Below are 10,813 nucleotides of genomic sequence, written 5' to 3'. Positions count from 1 at the left end.
CACATCTGGCCCCTTGGCTAACCTATGTGCAAATCTGACCCCTGAGATCGACGTCAAAGAGGACGGAGCCGAACCTGTGCAGGTCGGCGTCAGTAGAATCATGCGCCGAAGCAAGGTCGGCGCCGAGCTCCTTGGAGCCGACCCCTCAGAGCATCTGACTGCAGCAATGTCTTGGCGCCGTCCTGCACAAGTTCGGTGTTATCCTTCTTGGCGCCGACCTCAGGGGCCAGATTTGCAAATAGTTTGGTCAAAGGGCCAGACATGACATTAGTTTTAACAAGGGCCAGATTTATTATCAAATAATACTTAGTTTGATCCCGCGCGTTGGGCGGCGTGTTCCGTCAGTTTGTCCCCAAACGGACGCCGCCGGACCCGCGCGTTGGAGTTGGCCTAAACCCTTCCTGTACAATCCACACTCCCCACATCCACCACACCTCCATCCATGGCCTTCTCCCCCGCTCTCCACCTCCACCACCCGCCTCGCCTCCATTACCTCCTCCTCTCCTCCAACCCTCTTTCGTCCTCCTTCTGCGCTCAGTACCCATGGTTCTCCGCCTGGTCCCGCCCCCGCCGCGGCCTCCGACCGCCTGCCCCTGCTCTCGACCTCCGCCCGGAGCCCTCCCCCACCTCCGACTCCGACGACGAGGACGCCGTAGGAACTAGCCGCCATTCCGGACGCTCCACCATGTCTCTCATTCTCCGCCGCCTCAAGCGCGCGGGCTATTCACCCGAGGCCCAAACCGCCCACTCCACCGTCTCTCAGCACCCGCGGCGGGGCTCCGTGGAGGACGTGTTCCGCGCGGACGATGGTGTGCTTCCCAACGCGCGCGGGGGATTCGACAATGACGCGGAGTCCTCGCTCGTGGACGCGCGGTTCCCGTGGGAGCGGCCGATGCCACCGCCCGAGGCGGCTGCGCGGGCCGCGAGGTCGCCGGCGTGGATGGCGGAGCTTACGCTCCCTGAACCCGAGCTTAGGCGCCTTCGGCACGCGGCGATGAGGATCAAGTCCAAAACCCAGGTGGGCGGCGCTGGGGTGACGCGGGAAATCGTGGCAAAAATCAAGGAGAAGTGGAGGACGGATGAGGTGGTCAGGGTCAAGGTCAACGGCACACCTGCGCTCAACATGCGCCTCTTCCACGAGATACTAGAGGTGTGTATTGGATTTTTACGGAATCTCTTAGCCTGCATCAAGCTTCTTTGGTACTCCAGTAGTTTAGTTTAGTTTCGTATTGGTGGAAATGCTGGATTGCTGGTACTGTTCTTACCAATTTAGTAGTTCATTCATGCTTGAGGCGGGTTGCTGCTTGTAACACTGCAAGGTGAATTAGTTTTAGGATGGGATCGTTGGTAGAATTCTTAACAATGTTGTGTGTATTTTGAACTGTGTTGGTTCGAAACTTGAGCTGTAGGTTTAGCTGCAAAATGTGACTTGGAATCTTGTATGTGTTTCACTCGGCAGTTGTCCCTAAGTAATAGGAGTACTACTTAGTTGTGCTAGCTATCCTTTAAAGGCCATTTCTAAGACAAATTAGTATCGGGATATTTAGAGTGATTATCATTATTGATTCCTGTGATGTGTTTGTTATTGATACTGTTATTCACTTATTTTACTTCTGTCCCAGAACTTTGTTAAATACTAGCCTGGTTGAGAAAAATCGGTAGGGAAAACTTATTTAATACTGAAAATGATTAAGAATGTTATTCAGAAAAGGCATAATTAGTAACTTAACGATCACAGCAGTTTTAGGGCACAATAATTGTTCTTTGCCAGAATCGTGCAGAAGCTTCCAAACTTCCTGAATCTTGAGCTTAGAGTGATATCACTTGTAGAACTAAACTGAGTTAAAAGCTAGCTATCTAGTTCATAGTCGAGTTTGGTTTATGTCCAAATCAAGACATGATATTAAATATTTTCCTTTTGGTGCAATAATATAACTCCAATAATTCATTGCACAGAAAATCAGTTATTTCACTACCAGAAGATTTACCAAATGAATGGTCAATTAGGACCTGTTAACAAGTGCAAGTAGAGAAGGCAGTATATGTTTATTCAGTATGTTGATTAGTTTTCTTCGTGCCACAGTTTGCCTAAAACTTCACTTATTATCTCTACACATGGCCTACTAGTTCTGGTGAATACATTTTTAGGGTTGTAGTTCTTGCCAATGCAATAACTGTTTTCTTTTGTTTGATCCTAATTAGAGAAAAACAGGGGGATTGGTAATATGGAGGTCAGGAACTTCTGTTTCTCTGTACAGGGGAGTAGCCTATGACGTACCTGAGACCACTAAGGGAACAAATAGGACTTGGCAGGATGTTGGTATGAAGTCCTCAATAAAAGGGCCTCCTACCCCTTCCTCGCTACCTAACGGGAAAGTTAATAGCATGCAAGATAGCAATGGAGGCTTGGTATCTAATACTGAGAAAGAGGAAACAATTGAAACAGTTCCAGAAATCAAATATGAAGAAGAAATTGACAGGTTGTTGGATGAGCTTGGCCCTAGATACAGTGATTGGCCTGGATCCAATCCATTACCAGTAGATGCAGATTTGCTTCCCGCAACTGTACCTGGTTACAAACCCCCTTTCAGAGTTCTGCCATATGGAGTACGGCGGTCACTCAGCCGAAAGGACACTACAAATTTGCGGCGTCTTGGTCGGGGACTGCCTCCTCACTTTGCTCTCGGTACCTTTGTTGTTTTAGTTAGCTTCTAATTTTTCTTCCTCAAGTTCTACTATCATTTGGTGATGTTTCCCCTTTCTGATGAATGTTAGGGCGAAGCAGACAACTCCAAGGATTAGCAGCTGCTATGGTGAAGTTATGGGAGAGAAGTTCCATTGCAAAAATTGCTTTGAAGAGAGGAGTGCAACTTATTACCAGTGAGAGGATGGCTGAAGATATCAAAGTAAATATAGACTCTCTTTCATTAAAAAAAATACATCAGTTTTTGTACTCCATACTTATGGAAAGCCTTTTGAGCTTAGTTAGAAATGTATTCATTGGTACTGGAAACACCAAAGTACATATTTTTTGTGCAAATGAAACACTGCTAGACCTTTTTTCACAGATATTATACTCATTTTGTGCACCTTGAACTTTGTAATTCATTTATCAATTTTCCTATCTGAATATGTCCTGCTATATATGTGCTGACCTAGGCTGCCATGCCATAAAATGTTCGAGAATACATAGATTTTGGAGAAGGCATTAATGAATAAGAACAATCCAGTCTGGGATCAAAGTATTACCATTTCCAGTCCAAAATAGATAGCCTAGAAAGCACACAATCAACATTTTAAAGCTTTACCACTAATATGCATGTAACTGTTTAGGTTTGTCACGTAAAAATGATACTACTCTTTACTTAAAGTTATGTAAGCTATTGCTCCAAGATTGTCATTTCCTTTTCAATCTTGTGTGATAAAGTTTCTGTTCTATGGTATTATTTCAGTTTTTGTGCATTTGCTTAAGACTGTAAATTTGGTCACGTACCAAGTAGCTCTTCAGCTCTAGATTGGTATTCATAGCAGATGTCGTTGAGAGACGCTCATTGAACCTTACAATTGATATCTGGATATTTTTTTTGAAACGCGGTCCCTTAGGGCCCGATTCATTAGAAAAGGTAGAATAGAGTTGCCCGGTTAATTTACGGAAACCCAGGCGAAAACTGTTACAACACGCCCTCAAGAAAGGGCACCCGGCCGACCTGGCACCAACAAGACCACACACACCGCCGAGAAGAGGACACCGTCGAGGCTGCATGTGTTGTCATCGTGTAGGATCGAAAGTATGTCTAGAGGGAGGGGGGTGATTAGACTACTTGACCAAATAAAAATCTATCATTTTCCCAATTTTAGTTGTGGGCAGATTTTAGCAATTAGCACAAGTCAAGCAATCAACCTACACATGTAATTCTAAGAGTATAGCAGCGGAATGTAAAACATTGCATATGAAGGTAAAGTGAAGGATTTGGAGAAGGAAAACGCAATGGAGACACGGAGATTTTTGGCGTGGTTCCGATAGGTGGTGCTATCGTACGTCCACGTTGATGGAGATTTCAACCCATGAAAGGTAACGGTTGCACGAGTCCACGGAGGGCTCCACCCACGAAGGGTCCACGGAGAAGCAACCTTGTCTATCCCACCATGGCCATCGCCCACGAAGGACTTGCCTCACTCGGGTAGATCTTCACGAAGTAGGCGATCTCCTTGCCCTTACAAACTTCTTGGTTCAACTCCACACCACATCGGAGGCTCTCAAGTGACACCTAACCAATCTAGGAGACACCACTCTTCAAAAGGTAATAGATGGTGTGTAGATGATGAACTCCTTGCTCTTGTACTTCAAATGATAGTCTCCCCAACACTCAACTCTCTCTCACAGATTTGGCTATGGTGGAAAAGGGATTTGAGTGGAAAGCAACTTGGGGAAGACTAGAAATCAAGGTTCAAAAGGTTGGAATGGAATCTCTTGATCTCAACACATGAGTAGGTGGTTCTCTCTTAGAAAATGGATGGTGGAAGTGTAGGTACGTTCTGATGGCTCTCTCACAAGTGGAGAAGGGGGTGGAGGGGTATATATAGCCTCCGCACAAAATTCAACCGTTACACACTTTTGACTCATCTCGGTGGCACCGATTAGGAAACTCGGTGGCACTGATCTGTTCAAAACTATGAAGGTTAGGAATCTCGGTGGGACCGACTGTAACAACTCGGTGGGACCGATGTGCTAGGGCTTAGGGCAAACATCATCTCGGTGGCGCCGATTGCATCAACTCGGTGAGACGAAGTGAAGCAATAAGTAATAGAGAATCTGTCAAGCCAACTCGGTGAGACCGATTGCATAAACTTGATGGGACCGAAGCGAATGCAATAGATCACAGAGCGCTGGCAAGGCCATCTCCATGGGACCGAGATCCGTATCGGTGTGACCGAATCGTTAGGGTTTTTGGCAATGGCTATGTCAAATGAACTCGGTGACTCCGGGTAGAAAGAATCGGTGGGGCTGAGTTTGGAATTAGGGTTTGGACATATTTGGATGGAGAAGGTGGCTGAGGGTTTTGGAGCAATATCACTAAGCACTTGAGCAAGTAGACCATTAAGCAACACCTCATCCCCTTTTAATAGTATAGGCTTTCCTATGGACTCAATGTGATCTTGGATCACTTAAATAGAAATGAATAGTTTTGAGCTTTTGCCAATCTTTGTCCTTATCATTTTGAGGGGTCCACATCTCTAGTCCATGCCATGCCAATCATTGAACATCCTGAAATATTTATCTTGAATGAATACTAGTTCAATGAGCTATATGTTGTTATGAATTACCAAAACCACCCGGGGATTCGTTGCACTTTCACATCATCATCACCTCTCCCCAAGCAGGCGACTCCGACTTTGCCGCAGATGACCCGTCAAGACCCCTTAGAACGAACGACACATGACGACCTCGCCAGCCAAAGCCAAACAATCGACCGAAGACGTTGAGGATCGGCAACTCTGATTTTGCTTATGCGCTTCACAGGAGAAAGTTGCATGCCTCGCACTGACCTAACCCAGCGCATCCTCCGGAGAGCACCATCCGCTCAAACCACCCTCATGGAGTCATCGTTGTTGCACGGGCCCCGCCGCACGCAGCTCTGACTTCTCTGTCATAGTGAGAAACAAGCATAGGCACACTTGTTGCCGAACCGAACCGTCGACATCAGAAGGACAAGTGGCAACCCTCGTCGTCGCCACACAAGTCGCAACGCCAACCACTCGCATCACCGGTTGGGCACCTGCCAACCGTGATGCCGTGCACGTCCAGCCCAAGGGAAGCACGGGGTAGGATCACCGGTCTTCAAAGCGACGCCCCAAAGGGGGAAACGCCGCTGAGACGACGTCGTTGCTCGACAGATGGGTCTAGGCTTTCGCCTGAAGGACAAGATCCGAGGATGAAGTGGGTCGAAGAACTCCACGGCGGTGCCTTCAAGAAGGGGAACGACGCCCGTAGACGCCGCCACCGACGGCCGGCCAAAGTCAGGCAAAGCTTGCACTCGGAGTAGACCTGACGAACACCCTCATGCAGCCGACTAAAGCCGGCCTACACCTCCGCTGGCCCGCACACCCTTGCACAGCAACCGCGCCGTCTCCACACAGGGACCACCACTCGGCGCATCCGCCTCACTGCCGCCCGCCATGCTCACCAAGATGACCGCGCAGAGGCGAAACTCCAAGAAGCCTGAAGGGGTTGCCACACCACCCCACTCGCCGGGGAGGAGCAGCCGGGACCGAGCCCGAAGCTCGCCGACGAAGCTTCCGTGGCCGCCACCCACAAAAGACACCGTTTAGGAGGCCGCCAAGCCACCGGGAGCCGTCGCGCAGCCGGAAGCAGCCGCGCCGCCGGGAGCTGCCAAGACCTTTGCACATCTGGCTGGTCCAGAGAAGACCGCCGCCGCGAGCAGGACGCGAAGGCCCGATACGCCGTGTGCCCACCATGGCAACACCACAGCACGCACCGAGAACCTCCCCCGCCACCACGCATGGAGCCGCCATCCCGGAGATGGGTGCACCCAGATCCACCAGGGGCCGCAGCTCTTGCGCCGCAACGCCGCGGAGAGAGGAAACGCCCTGCCGCCACCATCTCGGGGGCATGTGCGGGCTTAGCCGGCGGCCCCTCCGGCGGCGGCGATGCGGGGGGGCAGGGGGTGCAGGCCCTGCGGCGGTGGCGCCGGGTATTAATCCAATGCTTATTGGACAGGAGGAATGGACTAGAGATAGTTTTGGTCAATAGTGTTACATGGTGGCCATTATGATCACCTTGGTAAGGTGAGCTGGAATTAGAGGAAAGGAATAGAATAGTCTGATTGACTGCGTTCATAAAACTGAACTCATGCATCATAAAACTATAGAAGCAACATCGGCACATCATGCATATTTTACATGATGTGGCTCAAGCCTGGCTTGCTCTACATCAGTCCTGGTTTTTTGCCCCCCCCCCCCCCCTACGTTTTACCTGTGTACAACTATAGCACATATACCCTGCATATTTGAACCTGCAGGGTATATTTTATCCAATACAATTGTGCAGTCTCTGTTTGATATGGGAGAGCCTTGAACTTTATCAATCTTTTCACCATTTCGTTTCTCCTGTTTGTAACTAACTAATGTTTTCCTGGTCCACTCACAGAAATTAACAGGTGGGGTAATGCTTTCAAGGAACAATGACTTTGTAGTCTTCTACAGAGGGAAAGATTTCTTGTCCACGGAACTCGAAGAGGCACTCCTAGAGAGGGAAAGTTCAATGAAGTCCCTACAAGATGAGGAGCAAGCACGGTTAAATGCAAAGCTGTCATTTACTTCTAGCACTGAGGCATTTATAGAATCCACTGTAGCTGGTACTCTTGAAGAGACCCTTGAAGCTAACTCTAAATATGGAAATGAACTGGACGTTAATCATGTGGACAAGATGACAAGAACTGTAGAAGCTGCAAAGCATGCTGATCTTGTAAGGAAGTTAGAGTGGAAGCTTGCGCTTGTAAGTGATAAGACTTTGAATAGTGAGATTGCTTTATTAGATTCTCTTGTGAACAAACCATTTTCCATATAAAAAAACATTCTTATTTGCCTTATCATAATCTCTTGTTTAATTTAGCTGGGCACATGAGTATAATTCAAACCATCTTACCACAACAATTCAATAATATTCGATAAGAACATAACCTGAAAAATTGCAGTGAACTTAATATTTCTTTTTGCAGAGTGCAGAGAACAACCTTTTAGTTGCAATCTTACATGTACCCAACCACGCTAATGTGGTTCAAATGCTTGCTTAGTTGCGTAACATGAATTACACTGAAGATGCAATTTATGATATTTGAACTTAAATAATTCACTTTATTTATATGCAGGCAGAGAAAAGGATAGCAAAAGCTAAACGAGTGCTTGGAAAAGTCGAGACTGCATTGAAGCCAACTGAAGATACCAAACCACCTGAAACAATAACCGATGAAGAGAGGTTCATGTTTCGGAAACTTGGTCTAAGGATGAAGGCATTTCTGCTCCTTGGTAAAATCTACTCCCTTTTACAAATATAAGATGTTCTAACTTTTTTCTGAATCAGATGTATATAGACACGTTTTAGTGTGTATATTCACTCATTTTAGTCTGCATGTAGTCCATATTGAAATATCCAAAACATCTTATATTTGTGAACGGAGGGAGTATTTACCAGTTTACTGCCACTTATTTCCTTTGATCCTGTAGTACTGGAGTTTTTTATTTATTCCAGTATCATTCATTTACCTGTGATTTTTTTTTTGGAAGGGGCATTGTCTTTTGCTCTAGTTGCTCATTTATTTTATTCCCATGAGATCTAGTCTCCTTAGATTGTCATTATAATTATGTCTCAACTTCATATACATTCTTTTGTTTTATGTATTGCCTTCACCACTTTCAGGTAGAAGAGGAGTTTTTGATGGCACAATCGAAAATATGCACTTGCACTGGAAATACAGGGAACTGGTGAAAATACTAGTGAAAGCAAAGTCTTTTGCAGATGTCAAGAGGACAGCACTATCACTTGAAGTTGAGAGTGGGGGCATTTTAGTTTCTGTGGACAAGGTCTCCAAAGGCTATGCCATTGTTGTGTTTCGTGGGAAGGACTATAGACGCCCTTCCATGCTGAGACCAAGGAATCTTTTGTCAAAGAGAAAGGCTTTAGCTCGATCCATTGAGCTACAGAGAATGGAGGTCCTGTTTTGTTTCTTGGATGGTTGCGGACATTTACTAAAAACTCAACCTGCATTACAAAAGTACTCCCTCTTTAAAGAAATATAAAAGCGTTTAGATCTAGTGATCTAAACACTCTTATATTTCTTTACAGAGGGAGTAGGTACTCAAAAGGAAGAAACCCATTTTGTTAGAGATTCTGTTAGAGCAACTCTGTAAAGCAAACTTTCATTCATTTCCCTAAATGATATATTCCCTCCGATCCAAATTACTGGAAGTTCTAGCTTTCTCCTAACTCCTAAGTTCCAACTTCTTCAAGTTTGACCAAGTCTACAGAAAATATATGAACATCTACTTTATATTTTCATCCTACCACCTGCGTCTCATATACTATCATGTGGTAGTATATATACTACATCATTTTAAGAATGTTCATATACTATATCTAAGATTTTCTAAAACGAGCTATATGAAAAAATTGCATGCGAGTCCATATATTTTAGTATATTTATAAATACCTGTATATTTATACATGTAAAACAACAGTCTATATGTATACATATATGTATATTTGATGTTGTAGATATTAGCATATTTTCTGTGTGCTTGGTCAAACTTAAAGAAGTTTGACTTGGCACATAACTAGAACTTCAAGTAATCTGGAATGGAGGGCTAATATCATTCTTTTCTCTTGGTGCAGGCCTTGAGTCGTCACATTGGAAAGTTAAACAGAAGGGTGAATCAGCTCAGATCCGAACTGGTACGTAGAGTATCCAACTGATTCAGTTGTGACAAAATTACCATTTTCCAGATGCATGTCATGATGACAAATGTTCTCGATTTTCAGGTCCAAGTAGAAGATGTGAAGGACCGAGGAGACAGAGGAGCTGTATGCTAAACTAGATTCTGCGTATTCAAGCGAGGATGAAGATGTAGAGGTGAGTTTATTTCATCCATCGAACTATGCGCCAATGGTTTCTTTTAAACCTGTAACCGCCCACCCTTTTCTATGTAGGACGAGGATGATGAGGCTTATCTCAGGAGCTTTGACAACCCAATTGCGAGGGCAACCGCTGATGATGAAAATGAAACCGCCATTGAGGACAGTGAGTCTAGTTATAGCAATGACGACGATTCCGCTGAAGATAATGGCGACTGTGACGAAGAAGATGAAGTTAATGGTGTGGAATATTCAGACTATGACTGACGATGAAGACTTGAAGCGTAACTTGTATTCCGGTTGTCCTGACGGTGACCGACCGGCTAGAAGAAGGGGATGAATCAGACGGAAGATGTAGCGATCTACTCCCCCCGTCCCAAAATATAAGATTTTTTTTAACACTAGCATAGTGTCAAAAATGTTTTTATATTCTGGGACAGAGGGAGTAGATAACATTAGAAACTCATCACACCATACAGGGATCACCCAACCGAGCTAGCCATGTAGCTAGACAATCCTGTACAGTGAGTAAATAATGAGTATTCACTTGGTCTAGTTCATCTTTTTTTTTGTGTGTGTTTTTTTTGCGGGAGGGTCTAGTTCATCTTGTTTTAAAGAAATATAAAAAGGAATAGAAAATAAAATGATTCAAGAAGAGTTAGAATGTCAGTTCCTCAGTTCCTTGAGCGGTACTGAATAAATGATGACTTGAATTAAGGTTTGGGCATAAAGATTCCATTGACCCGTCACAAATGAAAAGCAAAAATACCCAATATCATCTAGTGACTTTTAGTGCTACCAAATAAATGATTACTTGAATTAAGGTTTTGGGCATAAAGGTTCCATTGACCGTCACAAATGAAAAGCAAAAATTCGCAATATCATCGAGTGACTTTTAGTGGTGGTCAACATTCTAGCTAGATTGATTCATTCTCTCGAAAGACAAGCGTGCGTGTCTAGATTGTAAGATGATGCTTGGAGAGAGTGTTGTCCCTCGGCATAAACTTGTGGTTGCTGACTTCCGGGATAAGCATGCCAAAGTCGGTAGAACGAAGTGGTGGAAGCTCAGGCATTCAAGGAGAGGGTCATTAAGAAGGGCCCTTGGGAGGAAGGAGGGGATGCAGACAATATATGATGATGACTTGCATTCGTAAGGTGGCCTCA

General features: G+C 45.3%; 1 pseudogene; it reads left to right on the top strand.

Annotated features, from left to right (window-relative positions):
- The first annotated feature begins 396 nt into the window (after positions 1-396).
- Positions 397-10,204, top strand: LOC123085958 (CRM-domain containing factor CFM3, chloroplastic/mitochondrial-like; annotated as a pseudogene).
- The last annotated feature ends 609 nt before the right edge of the window (positions 10,205-10,813 follow it).

This window comes from Triticum aestivum, chromosome 4A, assembly GCF_018294505.1.
Source record: "Triticum aestivum cultivar Chinese Spring chromosome 4A, IWGSC CS RefSeq v2.1, whole genome shotgun sequence".
Classification (NCBI taxonomy): Eukaryota; Viridiplantae; Streptophyta; class Magnoliopsida; order Poales; family Poaceae; genus Triticum; species Triticum aestivum.
Note: the sequence above shows the minus strand (reverse complement) of the source record. Positions and strands in the feature narration are given on the sequence as shown.